Raw genomic sequence first — 13901 nt, forward strand, 5'->3', positions numbered from 1 at the left:
TTCTATTCTACACATTTTCTTCCTCCTAACTCCCTTCCCATTTTGCATGCTGATTCCTATTCTGATTCATTAAAATGTGTGCATAATGTGCTGACAAATCACCCCTAATAATAATGGGTGTCATTGAATAATCACATATGAACTGCACATAAGCATGCTAAGCTACATCAGCATTAGTTCTGCTGAACTGGACAAGGCCAGTGGTATGCCCCAACAGAATACTACACACTTACAGAAATGGATGAAAAGCTGTATGTTAAATGGCCATGCTGTCAGCACTGCCAAATGTCTTTAGCAGACGTCTTGCCATATTGCTTAATTAGCAGTTATGCAAACGATATGGGTCTATTGTATATATATATATAACCACTTTACCATATTTCTTTTCAGCTTATAACAGAGTACCATGAATAAATAAAAGCTATATCTCCAGCAATCCAATGTTATTAGCTGGAGCCAACAGTGACATTGCTTGATAACTATTCAAACAGATTCAGTTTCACAGATTATTGCATAAATTCCTTTACTGGACTTGTGATGAATGAGAAGAAAACAGTAGCCCAGTGGCATGTCTGACATGAATAAAAAGGAAATTATCATTTTGGAGGAATCTGTTTCAGCTACTATAACACATCTCACCTTCTGTCAGCACTGCTTTTCACAGGTGAACAGTATAGGTGCTATGAGAATGCTTGTTTGACTTCTATTTCTCATGCAAACCCGCATTGCTTGCAGCTGGCAGGACTTAGCAGCTACCTGTAAAAATACACATACAAGGGCTTTTGCTCAGCTCTTTGCCTGGTGCTGGAAGTCAAAAAACAATTGCATTCCTCCACACTTCCAAGGAGTAATTAGTTCACCCCAAAGACAATACAGACAGCTTCCTTGTAGAGACTTTGTGTCTCTTGCTGGATTGAAACCTGTGAGATACCATATTTGTGGCTTAGCCTATAAAGTGTTTAGTTTGACATATTTTTCTAAACTTTGCTGGACTGAAGTTAACCCTCCAGTTTCCTCTGTTAAAACATACACATATAAACACTTACAATAGTGCATGTACATTTCTGTTTTCTACAGAAGGTACACTGTGGACGCAGTCCAAAATCAAGCACTTTACAAAATACCTTTTCAACAAATAAGTTTGATATATACATGACATACAGTTCTAATACATTTGTAATAAGAAGCATCTTATACAAATCATGTTGATATTGACAAATGACATATAATCATTTACAAAATTCCAGCTAGCTATGCTGGAAGTGCCTTCTTTTTCACAATTCTTCCCTGCTTCGAAGACTCAAGTTAGTTTTTCAAGTGCTCCTTGAAAAATATTGTTAGCGCGGAATGAGCCCATCTGGAATACATTATCCCATACCCTATCTTTAGATCCCAGTTGCCTTGGCATTGCTGAACCAGTATAGTGCTGCACTGTCATATCCTATGCCAGCAATCCTCGGCTCCACTATACTAACTTGGGATTTTGCTGGCTGCCTCCTTGCAGCCAAGACCCCCCTCAGACTCCTGCATCCTACTGCACATACTTAGCACCAGGGCCTCCCTATCATGGTAAGTTTTCATGATGTCATCATGGTACAATTTGTGCTCCTGCCTCCTGTCTAGAAGTTCTAGCATGTAGTTAACAGCACTGACCTTCCTTACAACTTTGAAGGGTCCCTCCCAAGCTGCCTGCAACTTATTGTGTCTGACACGAATGAGAGCCATAACCTGCTGCCCCACAGCATACTCTCTAGCTCAAACATTCCTGTCATGCCAGACCTTTTTTTGTTGGGCTTCTGCCAGGTTCTCCTGGGCCAAGCCCATGAGTTCCCCGAGCCTTGTCCTGAAGACATATGTCAGAACAACCTCATTGTGGGATTCATACTCACCTTCCCACTAATCGTGAATCAAATCTAGAGGTCCCCTCACCCTGTGCCCATACAGCAACTGAAAAGCTAAGAAACCTGTGGATTCTTGGGGCACCTCTCTGCAAGCAAACAGCAGATGGGACAAATATTTGTCCCACCCTCTCTTAAACAGGTCTGCAATACTTGTAGTGTGATCTTTAGTGTAGAGTTTAACAGCTCTACCAGACCATTAGTTTGGAGGTGGTAGGTGGGGTCTTTAGGTGCTTCATCCCACAGCACTCCCATAGACAAGCCAGCAGGTCTGACATGAAATTGGCACCTCTGTTAGTCAGTATTTCTTTTGGGAAACCTACCCTGCTGAAAATCTCTAACAAAGCATTTGCCACGTTTTCTGCCTCTATGGAGGACAGGGACAACTCTTCAGGGTACCTGGTAGCACAATCTACTATCACTAGAATATACTTCTTCCCTGTGGAACTTGGAGTACTCAGAGGCCCCACAATATCCATAGCTACGCTCTGAAACAGCTTCTCAATCACAGGCAAAGGCATCAAAGTTCTGCATAATACGTTTCTTGGTATGCTTTATGCTTTATGCCCATTTGACTCGCGAAGGAAATGCCATGCGCTATTGCTAGAAGTGCCAGATGGTATGATCTGGGCACTACCAACTGCTGTATTCTCTCACTCTCTAGCCCTCCCTCATTGGTCCATTCTCTATACAGTAACCTTTTGTTCCAGTATACAGAATCCCTTTTTCCTTGAGAATCAGGGGCCTCCCTAGTTACCTCTGTCAAGCATTGTAATGTAGGGTCTGAGCACTGAGCCTGTCTCAACTCTGTCTTTGTAACCCTTCCCAGCTCCCCTTCCACAGGATGTTTGGTGTCCTTTGACAGTGGTGCCTCACTGTCAGCCTGAGTGATACTACTCACCTCTGTCCTTACAGTCACTCTGTCCAAGGGAACATCAGTACCCACCAGCAGCTGTGGCTCACCTTCAGTCTCATTGCTACAGGGTAGCTCCCTCTCTGAAGTTACCAGCTCACCAATCCTGGCTTCAGGTGTGCTGTCTTTCAGGGTCCTCCCAGGCTACCAGACCCACATGCCTGTCTCCAAGCCTGAGTGCATGTAACTGCTTGCGCATAAGGTACTGGATTATAAAAATCATTCTCTATCAGGACATCTGCAGGGATATTCTCAAACACACCTACTTGCTTGCTTCCTCTTCCACCCTCCCAGTCAAGGTGAAACCTAGCCGATGGTATTTGGAATGGGGTTCCTTCTAAAGCTCTGGCCGGAGTAGACTGCCCAAGCAAGTAATGTTCCTCTTTAACCATTGCAGACTTTACAATGGTTAGGTCAGAGGCTCTGTGTCTCTCTCTTAGCAGTGGCCTGTTTCTACTAAGATAGGATATAACCTTTTGTGGTAGTTTGGTACCCTTGTTGTGTCCAGACAACTTATCACTGGCATTCTGTTATTCCCACTTGCTGGCTCCCCCAACTGTTGCTCTCCACCTTGCCTCTGTGGACATCTATATGCTGCATGGCCTCACTGGTTACATTTAAAACATTTAACTTTTGATCCTGGCTGTGTACCTGAACTAGTGGCTTCCCCTGTTACATGTGGACTCTATTGGGATGGTTTCAGCTGCCCACAATGGTTCCCTTAGACCCATATGCAGCATTGGGTATCCCTTTCCTGTGCAGTGATGCCCTGCTTGCTAGGTATAGGTCTCTTGCAGTGATGCCCTACTTGCTAGGTATAGGTCTTTTTTCATGAACTTATCCACGGTGTTGCATTCTCTATCTACCAACCAGATTCTCATGTCCTCATGCAAAGTGCTAATGGTCAGTTCCCTCACCAAAAGTTCTTCCAGCCCTTCAAAAGGAATAACCTGACACCAACTCACTGACCTATGAAAATAATTGCTTAAGTCAGCAATATAATCACACATACTTTCATCAACCTTGTGTCTATGCTCACAGAACTTTTTTCTATATACCATATAACACTCTGATAAACATTTCTTTACTTGGTTATAGTCTAAACAATCAATACCAAACAATTTAGAAATGGCAGATACACCTTTACTATGGAATAAGGGGGTCAGGAACAGTACCCAGAACCAATGGTCAGCAGTATACTGTTCATATACCCTTTCAAACATATGAATAAAACTATAAAAATTATTGTTCGGTTACTTCCTTCTCTGTTACCTCCATGATTCTAGGGAAGAGTCAGCATTTCCTTTTCATCTTGTCTCTACCTCTCATTTTCTTTAGCTTCCAAATGTCTCAGTGTCTCAGCTGATTCGGATTCCATTTGCTTCTCCTTTTCTTCAGCCTACAAATGCTGCAGTCTCTCTGCTGATTCTAGTTCCAAATGTTTTGCCTCCAGTTCAAGTCTGTTTAACTCCAAATGGATTTTCAAATCCTCTGAGGAAAATTTCAACTGTCCATTTTCTGAGAGTTGTACATCCCCAAGGCCAATCTGGCTGTCTTCCTGGTTGCTGGTCTGTGATGCAGCTGTGACTAAGGCTGCAATTTCTGCTTTAGTCAGGTTGGCAGCACCAGTCACTTAGCTTGGCACATCTCAGCCAACTGACTCCTTGTCAGCTTGCCATAATCCTCTGGTGACATCCTTGCCTATTCTCCCTGACTAACTATGATAACAAAAAAAATAAATAAAACTATTGTGATATGAAAGTCTGAATGTTCATCATGTGGCTCCTTGAGAGTACAAACACATTCTTTAGTGACCACTGTTTACAGGCTACAAGAGTTCAATATCCAAACCACTGAATCCCAATATGTGTTGTGGAGATCCCACTACTGCCAGCCAAAATGTGACAACCCACCACTGCCAACAAATATGTGACATGGATATCCCACCTCTGGGCCAGTAATCAAGGAGCCTCAATCCTCACCACTGGCACCTGTGGGGGGATGTTTACTTGGAGGATAACAGGTACACACACAGTTCTACCAGATGCAGATCTCTGCATCAAGTGCAATTTCCCTTATGAGCACACAGAGATCACAGTCCGTCTGGGGCTGGTTCCTTTTTCTCCAGATTTCCAGTAAGACTCCCCACTGACACAGCTATAGACTTGAGTTCTTAGTCAGGGTTACAAGCCAAGTACTTCAACAGTCTCTATGTACAACCAGTGCTTCAATTCCCTGCCCAAGTAGCTGGCACACACACTCCTGGAGATTTGATTTGCACACTGACACACACCTGGGAAAGGCTGGCACAGGTGGACTAGCTATGCCCTCTTTTCTCCAGGCTATAAAGTAGTACCCACTGCCACTAGAACCTCTTGACAGCTAATTTAAGGCCCTTAACAAAGGGTGTCCAATCTTACTGTGTAATATTAATATTAATACAAATGGTAGTATGACCAAGACCAAGGCTGTTAGGAGTGCCCTACATAGTGTCACCAAATAAATTTGCAAGTACTCTCAAAACTTAAATATCACTACAAAGATCAGACACAATGAAATGTTTAAATATATTTAATAATAAATAATGGAAGAACAAGACAATACTAAGTATATATTCACAGTGATGTCAGTTCAAAATCACAGGAAATATTTAAAACAATAATAGAAGGACAGTCTCAAACAAACATAGAAAAATAATATCTAAACTAAGCTTCCCTATATTCCTGACTGAATCTAAGAGAATTATACAGTTCCCTAGTAAATTACTTCTAAGAGCAAGGCAGAATATGTGTGAATGGCTCTTCTTGTTGTCAGGTCCAAGACAGAATACAGAATGCTCAGTCTCTCTAAGAGATTTCTCAAAATAATATCTAAAATATTATTGCTGGGATAGCCTGCAGAATTACATCATTTATGGTCATCTGACTTCTAGTTCTCCTGCAAACCCCATTGCTCTCAGCACCTACCTATAAAAATACACATGTAAGGGCTTTTGCTCAGATCTTTGGCAGGTGCTGGAAGTCATAAAACAATTGCATTCCTTCACACTTCCAGAGAGTAATTAGTTCACCCCAAAGATAATATAGAAAGCTTCTTAGTACAGACTTTGTGTCTCTGGCTGCATTGAAACATGTGAGATAGTGTTAGAAAAATATGTACTTAGACATATATAAACTGTTAGAAGAATATGTACTTAAACATATACAGAATGCTAGAAAAATATGTACTTAGACATATATAAACTGTTAGAAGAATATGTACTTAAACATATATGTAGTGCAGAGTTTAGAAACAGTATAATATGTAATGCATTTGATTCTATTTAACAATATGGCAGTAGAAATGATTTTGCATGTAACTGTTTGAAACTTAGCTGCAGTGTGGTTAACCTCTGACCCTGGCAGTAGCCAGCTCAGCAAGCTTATGTCTTTCAGTAACTATAATCTGCTGGGTCAGAGAGAAATAAATATGTATGCATGTATATCTTTCTTCCTTCCACCGAGAAGGATGGCCTTGTGAACACTATCAGAGATAGTGTGCAGCTGCTAACCAGAGAGACAAAGGAACGATAAGAAAAGAACCCACCATTGTTTCCGAACTAATCTAAGAACCTTGAAAGAGTAACATCTACAGGAAGACATTGTAATGGGCCAGGTGCCTTGCAAGGCTGTGTTATTCTCATGGGAAAGTTTTTAAAACATTACCTAAGCATCTTCTTATGAATGAAGTATTATGGACTATAGTGATGTAATGCCCTGTGCCTGACCACGTCAGTAAGGTGGGCAAAACTGATTGCAAATGGTATATAATTGAGGGTATTTCCTGTATAGAGTCAGTCAAAACTCTATACTTGTTTTTGTATAGTTTTTTGCCTCCTAATGTACATTAGTAAAGCAATATTGTTTGAACCTGAGCATCCTGTGTTATTGACTGTCATTTTGAAAAGCCTAATGATTTTACAGTCTGATTTTAACAATTTATTTGACATTTTGGTCCTTCTTAAGCCGGAATTCCCTTGGTAAGCTGCAGGTCAGAGTGCATGGGTGGTAATAAATCTGCGCAGGAGAAGCTGCCAAAACCAATGGTTCTTCTTGAGTGAAAAGACCTCCGACTGAATTGTTGTGTGTAAAGAGGCTGTCTACTTTCTGATCTGTGGCTGAAAAGCGGAAAACTGGATCCCAAGAAGAAAACGTGCAGTCATAAATGGGAGGCTCAGGTAAGGAGAGTTTCCCTCTTTGTCTTTGTTTTAGATCAGGGACCAGGTTACACTGTACTTTTATTGAGATTTGTGATAGCAGGACGAGAATGTATTGAAGTACTGTACGTTGAGTCATAGATCAGGAAAAAAAACAAAGCAAAGTAAACAGTCATTCTAGACACTACTGTGGATATAGGGAAAAAGATACCACGTGGTACAAGAGAAGGGTTACGTAACAGTCTTTTTAAGACATGGGAAATCAGTGCACTAAAAGATCGCGAGATCCGCCTTTGACGGATGATGCGAAATATATGCAATTGCAGAGAGCAGATAATGTGAGATATTTTGCAAAATGGGTTAAGAAATATGAATTTGATGGTAAATTAGACAAAATTTCGTTAGTGAAACTTTTGAAACAGTTAAAATCTGACGCAGAGGATCAGGCAAAAAAACAACGACAGTTGGGTATTCCTCAAGCACACAGGTGGATTGAGGAAGTAAACCGAAGGGAACAGAAGGTTAAAAATGCGAAAGCATTATTCTTAGATAAAGAAGATAATAATATAGTAGTAGCGACGGCCCCTCCCCCTCCACCACCACCGATACTTTACCCAGGATATGAAGCGGGAGGACAGGCTGGTCCCCCCCCACATTATCCTGAGGCAACAGGGGCATTTAAACAACCATTTGTAAGAGAACCTATCGAGACTAGATCCCGAACACATAAAACACTTAGGGACACTCAAGTGAGAGACTCACTAGAAGAGAGTGAGGAAATCTGTCCATTAATTGAAGTACCGAACCCTCAGGCAGGACAGGAAGGCCAGGACCCAACCCTCTTAGTATATAGACCATGGACACCGGAAGATATCCGGAAGGCTACAGAGTGGATTCCCCATCCAAAATTAATCATGAAAAGTTTATACAAGATTTACAAGGTATGCGATTGAGTTACCACTTAAATGGGGAAGAAGTAGAGAAAGTTATTAGACAAATTATTGGCCCAGACTGGCACATGATTTGTGGCACCTGGAATGCGCGTGGCGCAACTCAAGCCCTCCTACATAGTGACGCAGAGTTAGACACTAGGTTGAAGGGCCTTACGGACCGAATTACTGAAAAATGGAAACCTAGAGCAGATTAGACCTGTATTAATCAGTGTATACAACAGGACAATGAATCTGTGGATGGGTACTTTGGTAGATTATTAGAATGTTTTAATAACCATAGCGGTATGCCTATTCCCGAAAATCAGAAAAATGATAGCTCATATGAACAACAATTGAAAAATGCATTTTTAAAACGTTGCATTGCCCCTATCAGTAGCTTTATTACAAAGCATATGATAGATCATCGAACGAGTAGGCTACAAGCCTTACTGGAGTATGCTAGGCATGCTGAAAGACACTTTAACAGTAAGAAGAAAAAGAAGATGCAGGTCTTCACAGCTGAAGACGGAGCAGAAGTCTTTGTAGTACAGTCAGGTAAAAAGGGGAGGAAAAAACTCAGAGCAACAAGCTCTGACAGAGACTCAGAGGTTTTTGAGGAGAGGAAAAGAAAAGGTGAATGCTTCAAGCGCGGAAGAAAGGACATTTAGCAAGGGATTGCAGATCTAATAAAAACGACTACAGAAGGGAAGGATAGGAGTGATGAGGATTGACTATATGATAGTCATACGGTCAACAGTCATCAGGAGAGAGTAATGAGCAGGGAGAAAATGTTAACACAGTAGTTGGAATAGAGGAAGTGCAAGTAGGTGATGAGGAAAGTGAAGTTTTAGATTTAGCCTTGTTGAGCTTAGAGCTCTATTTGGCGGACACAAACCGAAGTTACACTTCTGGTGGAGGGAGGGAAGTAAAATTTTGTGTGATTCAGGGGCATCACGAACTTTGATACATCCTTCAAAGTTACCGGAACACTCTGAATCACCTGATTATATATTAGTGAAAGCAGCAAACGGACAGCTATACAGGGAACCACTTTCCCATGATATAGCAATAACTGACCCTATTTCAGGTATGACCCAGAGAAGTAAGATAGTACTTTCTGCCAAATGTCCAGTGAATTTACTGGGAAGAGACCTTATGCAGCTTTTTGGCATAGCAGTAGTTCCTACCATGAAAGGTATGGAGGCACAAAGACAAATGGATACTTTTGTGATGCAATTGAAGCCTACTATTGGTACAGCCAGGACCTAGTTACGACTGGTCCAGGGGCAGTAACCGAAGAACTGATGAACATAGCCATCAGTAAGGTACCCTCCCTTCACATTGATCAACAGCACTTGTTACATTGTACTCTGTACTATTGTAGTACACCAGGACCTGATAAAGAATATGAGGAGAAATTGTTCAGAAATCCTGCAAATAGGTTAGTATTACGAACCCTGTACTGGGATACTGAGGGTAATAGTGTGGTGAGTTGTTCATTACCCCAGGAATTCACGGGACTGTATAAGTCCAACTGGCTACCGCATGTCAGTTTAACCAAACATAAAAATGCCAGATGGGTAGATCTAGGTGAAAAAGTGACAAGATGGGAAAGGCAAACTGACTTAGAGTTGTCAGAACAAGGAATACAAAAGCAAAAACTGAATTGGTTAATGCAAGCACGTCCAACTATACACTTACAACAAAGTAAAGACAGCTGATTGATGTTCCTACTGGAAGAGGAAGAAAAAGCTTTGTGTGATATACCAAGCATTCTTTGGTCAACAGGGAAATCAGATGTAGGGCTTATTCGGACAGCAGGTCCAGTAACTATCACACCAAAGTCAGCATTTAGACCACAAAAGAAACAATACCCTTTGAGAAGAGATGCAGAGCAGGGAATTAAGCCTATAATAGCAGCATTACTTAAGAAAGGAGTACTGGTAGAATCTTTGGATTCACCATGTAATACCCCTCTATTTCCTGTTAGGAAAGCAAACGGGAATGGCGGATGGTACAGGCCTTACAAGCTGTAAATGATGCAATAATACCTAGGGCACCTACGGTGCCAGACCCGCACACTTTATTGAATGATTTGAAGCCAGAACAGAAGTATTTTACCATGGTAGATATAAGCAATGCTTTCTTTTCAATACCTATACATCCGGATAGTCAGTATTGGTTTGCTTTTACATTTCAGGGTAACAGATACACCTATACTCGACTACCACAGGGATACTGTGAAAGTCCAACAATATTCACACAGGAGATGGCTAGCAACCTGGCGGGATTTACTCCACTAGGGGGCAGTCAAGTTCTACTTTATGTGGATGACATCCTGCTTGTGGCCCCTACCCAGCAACAGTGTAGGGAAGATACGATAGCATTATTGAGGTTTTTAGCAGAACAGGGACATAAAGTAAACAAGCATAAATTGCAACTTTGGAAAACACAGGTCAAGTACCTGGGATATGTGATATCCAAGGGGGGTAGAACATTAGATGAAGATAGAAAGGTAGCAATTTTACAAGCTCCCAAGCCAACTACCAAGAAGGAAATGACGTCCTTCCTGGGGACGACTAATTTTTGTCGAAGTTGGATACCAAACTATGCTGTGGAGTCGGCTCCATTGGCTGATTTAATATTTAAAACACCTATGGCAGCACAAGATATACTACATTGGACTCCAGCAGCAGAAGCAGCCTTCTGCAGGCTAAAACAATTGATAGCTTCATCATCAGTTTTGGGGCTTCCGAATTATCATAAGAGATTTTTTCAGACTGTAGATTGTAAGCAGGGATATATGACGTCAGTTCTGACGCAACAGCATGGGAATAAGCAACACCCCATAGCTTATTATTCATCACAGTTGGACCCAGTGGCACGGTCGTTGCCACATTGTGTACAGGCAGTTGTTGCAGCTGCCATGGCAGTACAGGCTTCGGCCTCAATGGTATTATTTCACCCTCTTACCTTGAGGGTGCCTCATGCAGTTGCGATAATTTTACTGCAAGAGAAAATTGCATTTTTGTCTCCGGCTAGACATCTTTCTTGTATGACCATACTGCTGAGTCAACCTCACATGGTGATTGAACGTTGTACGACATTAAATCCATCAACGTTGCTTCCGACTCCTGTGGATGGCACACCACACAGTTGCCTACAGGAAATGGAGCAAATAACTTTACCCCGACAGGATCTTACTGATATACCTTTAGCTGATGCAGAGGTAACATTTTATGTGGACGGATCATGTAGGAAGGGTCCTACAGGGAAAAATCTAGTAGGTTATGCAGTGGTTACTGATGTTGGGATTGTAGAAGCCCAACCCCTGCAGCTCAACTTGTCTGCTCAAGCAGCAGAATTGATAGCTTTAACACGAGCTTGCACTCTAGCGAAGGACAGATGTGTGAACATATATACTGATAGTCAGTATGCTTTCTCCACAGTGCATGTTTTTGCACAGCAGTGGAAGAATAGGGGAATGATAACATCCACTGGTAAACCGATCAATCATGCGCAACTGATCTTGAATTTATTAGACTCTATTCAGTTACCTACTAAAGTAGATATTTGTAAATGTGCAGCTCATACAAAGCAACAAGATAAGATTTCAAAAGGTAATGCACGAGCTGATGCGGCTGCGAAGCAAGCAGCCTCAGACTCAGAAACTTTACTTTTGAATGAGGAATTGCAACCCTCTGAGATTTTAGATTTAGAAATGTTGAAAACAATGCAAACATTAACTACGAAAACAGAAAAACAGAAGTGGGTAAGGGGAGCAATCCTTGAAGACGGATTGTACATCTCCAAAGAGAAAGCCGATATTACCATCTAATTTATTTAGATATGAGCTTTGTTGAGCCATGGGCAGAGCCATGTCTCAACAGGGGGATGGTACAGTTAGTTAACAGAATATTCCAGACATATGGATTTCATTTAACTACACACAAAAATTTTGTGCAGCATGTCATATTTGCAGTAAACATCATGCACAGGGAGCATTCAAACCAAAGCAAGGGAGTTTCCCTACACCACCATATCCGTTCCATACTATTTGTATGGACTTCATAGAGTTGAATAAATGTGAAGGAAAGAAATACTGTTTAGTGATCATAGATATGTTTTCAAAATGGGTAGAAGCTTTTCCAACCAGGAATCCGGATGCAGCAACAGTGGCAAAGGCCCTAGTAAAGGAAATTATTCCTAGATTTGGCATACCGGAAAGGATTTATAGTGACAATGAGACACATTTTGTCAATCAGACAATTCAGCAACTTGGGAGGTTTTTTGGGATTTCCTTGAGGAATCACTGTGCTTACCACCCACAGTCAGCAGGACTGGTGGAGAGGTACAATGGGATTTTGAAAAACAAGTTAAGGAAGTTGATGAGTGAGACTCAGAAGAATTAGATTTGCTGTTTACCTCTAGCATTGCTGAGCATGAGAACAGTTCCAAATGTAAAGGGCTTGACTCCCTTTGAAGTAGTATTTGGAAGGGCATATTATGTGCCACAGTGGAAAGCTCTTATGCCTGCAGAGCTGGAGGTTGATGGCTCATTAGCCAGTTACATGAAAGATTGTTAACCAATAAGACTGTTTTTCAGTTAAACTCTTTTGCAGATAAAGAACAGACAAAACCGACGCAGTGCTAGCCCCAGGATCCTGGGTGTGGATAAAAGTCATCAAAAGAAAAACTGGATGAGTCCTAAGTGGGAAGGTCCGTACCAAGTACTGTTAGCAACGCCTACTGCAGTAAAGGTTGCGGAGAGGTCGTCCTGGGTTCACCTGACTCACTGCAAGCCGGTAAAGAATTTCCAGTTAGACAAAAAGTTTTGTAGCTGATATATCACAAAAACAGAATGGCCAAGGGCAGAGTGTATAAAAGTACAAAGCAACCCCAAAGACATTGGTTTACTGTCCTACTGATCATACACTTATTAACCATGTTGGTAGTGACGTTTCTTTTGTTGGGGGTTTTCCTGCAAATAACTACACAGATAAAAGTAACGAAACGTGATGGACTGGCCACAGATTGGCATCCAAACTTTAACACGTACCTAGCTATGAAACGTGTGTATGTAGAGACTATGAACATTTCAAATTGTTGGGTTTGTACAGCCATACCTACAGCATATGGAGGACTTTTGATGTCCGCTGTCCCTTTGGGGATAAATGAGACTTGGGAGAATTTACTTTTTGATACAGGTTCTGTGAGATCACAGGACAAAGTGGCACTGTATTTACCTGTTACACAAAAGGGAATTGTTTGTTTTTACAAAAATGATATGCTCCAAGTTGGTTGGAGTAATTGCAACATAACTGTGTCTTATAAATGTTATATAAAAACAAAAGATCAGAGTATTAGTTGTAGCACGAATTATGATTCGTATTTGAGCTTAATGAAAACAACATTGAAAGATGTAAAGAAAAATCCTGAATTGTATAAACAATTGTCTGTTATAGACAGGAAAATGTTTCATTCAGAGTTAACCCGCATCAGTACTAAAGTAGAAAATTGTTATTTTGTTTGTGGAAAAAAAGCATATAAGTGGTTACCTGAGAATTGGTCCGCAGTTGTTTTTGGGTTATCTGGTTCCAGCAATAAGACATACTGCAGAATTGCCTCTGGGTAAGATAATGGAATGAGAGATATAGCTCAAAAACTGGGAACTCAGTCAAGAAACCTGCTAATCCAGTGAGTAAAATCGAAGCTGATTGGAAAGATCATTCATCCGTAAAGGATAAAGAGAAATTGACTCATATGGACTTGAGTGACAGTGTTATATCCTGGGCTGGAATAATCCCAGCCTATGGAGCAGTCAAATCGATCTGGGAATTGAGAAAATTGTCGAAACTTCTCGAAGTAATGAGTAATGCGACTTTTTCTGCTCTCGAACTTGTGACTGATGAAATGAATGCAATGAGAACTGTTGTATTACAGAACCGAATGGCTCTTGACTT

Source organism: Protopterus annectens, chromosome 2.part0 (assembly GCF_019279795.1).
Source record: "Protopterus annectens isolate FY-2018-M chromosome 2.part0, PAN1.0, whole genome shotgun sequence".
NCBI lineage: Eukaryota > Metazoa > Chordata > Ceratodontiformes > Protopteridae > Protopterus > Protopterus annectens.